This window comes from Tenebrio molitor, chromosome 8, assembly GCF_963966145.1.
Source record: "Tenebrio molitor chromosome 8, icTenMoli1.1, whole genome shotgun sequence".
NCBI classification, from domain to species: domain Eukaryota; kingdom Metazoa; phylum Arthropoda; class Insecta; order Coleoptera; family Tenebrionidae; genus Tenebrio; species Tenebrio molitor.
The window spans coordinates 13,793,014-13,796,423 of NC_091053.1; positions in this window are offsets into that span (position 1 = coordinate 13,793,014).

Here is a 3,410-nt window from a genome sequence, read left to right on the forward strand (position 1 = left end):
TAGCCACCCCTGCCCGTCAGACCGGCCACAGTCATAGATAATCGTCGTCCAGCCCCTAATTCTTATTTATCGCGTTCGCTAAGTGGCAAAGCTTTTTTTCGCTGACAAAACGAGAAACTTTCCCTAAACGAGCCCATTCACTTGAATATTGTATACTGGCCTCTCAGGGGAACGACCCACCCCTTCCGATCCTCCGAAGAAAAAAGCCGAATTTATTCCAGTCGTGGCGAATCACGTGTTCACTTAAGCGCTAAATTATTAATAAAACGCCCCCGAGAGCTCGCAGATGTTGTGTCTGACTTTCATTACGTACACTTCGCTTATTATGATAAGTTAATGTTGGCTTGTATTAGTTATAATCTCAGTTCAGTTACCAAACTTGATTATATCCATTTACACAGTGTCGCTAGGGTGGCGGCGCACATAAGGGATGTAACGAGTGGGGAGGGGCTCTGGCAGATCCAGGAAGAAGACGTACAAAAATAAAAAAAATAAACATTTTGGATCAGAGGGGTTAAGCAGCTCTGGGGGCGGTCAAAAGTTGGATGGGTGGCCACCGGAGAAACACAAATTACATTACATAACAAGATTTTTTCGACTAAAGGGATAAGTGCATTATGAGCTGGAGCACTGTCGTGTTGCAAAAACTTCGCCAAAACTTGCTTCTAAAACATTTTGCATCTGATTAAGCTCCGGCTCTTCAAGCCTGAACTGGCACTTTCTGTACATTTCATAATTAAGAGTTCCAACATGTCGTAATTTGTCTCGCAAATTCCATATTCATACACCCACGTTTATTAATTGACGGCTCCGCAGGAATGCAACACTCAAACAAGATAGTTTGCGGCTTGAATGCTCCAGAGCGGCTTGATGCGCAATTAGTATTTGGAAATGCAGAACTTGTGAATGTTGCACCAAATTAGATTTGAGCTGAAGTTTAGGAAAAACGACACGAATGGTGCGAAGCGTGCTTGAAGGATAAAATGTAGTTGGTGGTTGCACAGTTGGGAGAGAGAATTTCCTCCCTTGGGCCAATCTTGGCTGACAAAAACGCCCTTCGGTTTAATTTGTTTATAATAATCACCGGTTGTCTGTCGCAGTCGGTGTAGAAAAGTTGTTGAGGTGTCAGACGCGTTCGGGGTGTGCTCCCGAGCAATATATCATCGAGAAAAAGTTCATCAGCTCTTAATCCCGGGATTCTCACAACGAACACACTTTACTCGAAATACCTCTTGATGGTTTCCGCTTATAGGGCCATGATTAATACCGCCGATGAAGTTGGCGGGATTTTATTTTTGTTTGGAGTAGACGAGTTATGTGGACTAGTGTTTTAAACAAGGATTAAACACTTTCAACTACCAAGGAAAACACCCGTTCACATCATCCACACTAGAGGAGCGATTAACGTTTTCAACAAAGTTACATCCACTGTATTTTCGACGCTGTTCACTCAAGGCTTAGTTGAAGACAAACTGATTAAAAAATCAAGGGAAAATGTGCACACTAATTCAACATCAAATTCTGACTCTTAAAATTATTGATTTATTGTTAATTTCATATTCCTGAATAGAAAAATTACAAATGTGGCGGCGTTATCATGTTAAGAGCTCCAGTTACTGATCAATTAGAGAAGTTAAGAACGTTGGCTGCAATCAATGTTTGGATAGGTGACCGCTCGGATCTCGCCTTCCGTTCATTTCTCGATCGGTAACCCTAAATGACGTGCACTTCTTACGGCAGTAAATAATAACAGATAAGACTGGTTTTGATGTTTTCGGAGACAAAGCTCCGTTGAAAGATATTACAAAAGGAAGGACAGAGTGTTGCGTATATGCATGACCAGGGTGTAGCCCCACATTTTATCTGTGACACTCACGAGCAAACTCAACGTCGTGGAGGAAGATACGCAACACCTATCCGCAACATAATTTATGAAGACAGGTTAAGTGTGCTCGGTTTAACACCTTCAAGTCATGTTCGTATGCAAAATAATCGCGCCGAAACCGTTGATTTATTGCAAGGTCACGATCTCCATTAAAGATGGCGATGATGATGATAATAAAGATTTTAATCTCATAATGGAGTGATTGAAACTAGCAAGTTTAATGAATTAAAAAAAACTCACACCATAAAAGTTTATCTGCTCAGTGCTTTCAAATTAGGTTATAATGACGTTAATGTGATTGTAATAAGACCAAAAATTTGTGGTGAAACCTCCTCTCACGTTTATCTTGTTTGTATGATTTCTAGGTATAACTTTTGAGATATTCACATACCGAAAAATGTACAACTCTCCCCCTCTCCATCAAGTTTTTCTACTTCCTGGTGATAAGACAGAGTAATCATTTATATCTTGTGTCACTCCTGGATAAATGAGCAATCCGTCAGTGAAAGTCCCATCGAATTCGGTTCACTATTTAAAGCTACACAGGCGCACGAACATACAAACAAAAATACATTTTATTCTAAATATCAAAAAAAATAATTTTTTTCTTTTTTATTTGTCTTTAATTCTATCCCAGGAAGTATAATTTATCTCGTTCGAATGCTAACAGATCACTAGGGACTAGATCTGGTGAGTGGAAAGGTTGTTCCGATTATCTGAAATCATCGGAGATCATGTATTTGAATAATTTATTTTAACGTTACTACAGTTTCAGATGTGTTACTCTGGTGTAGATTGCTTTTGATTCAAAAAACTTCAATCATTAAGTGTTTACTGACACTCCAAATACACTTAGTTTTCTTGGTGTACTTCTTCTGAAAAAGTGCTGTTTCAACATTTTGATTTAACTCGATTAGGTGAAAATAAAAAGAGTTTGCTAAAAACTGTCTAGTCTATACAAAATGACGAAAGTACATTTTCAGAGTTTTAGTGTTTCCAATCGATTGAAAACATTTTTGATAGAAAACCCTTCAGGACGATCACTCTACCATGAGATATCTGTAACGCCATCTTATTCTCTGAAATCATCGGAGATCATGTATTTGAATAATTTATTTTAACGTTACTACAGTTTCAGGTGTGTTCAATGTATTGCAAAAATATTTCCCTTAATCTGACAATTCATTCTTATGTGGGGAAATAAAAACAGCGAAAACCTTCCCCTAAAATAAATTTATTACCCATTCGAAAGCGTATTTCTCTTATCCATGCAAATAGTACTTCCCGGAGAGATAAAATACGCAACTACAGACTCTTTGGATCCTTAAATCGACACACCATGCAAACTATTTACGACCGGGCGGGAAAAACCGAAATATTTTTGTTCTTGAATCCCTTGAGAAGACTACATTTTCAAATTTGCACAGCAATCCATCTCAAACATGCAAGAGCTCTCAAAGTACTAACGATTTACATTTAAAACGAGCCAATTAACCCACCCCATCTGCATATCTACAGCGTGATC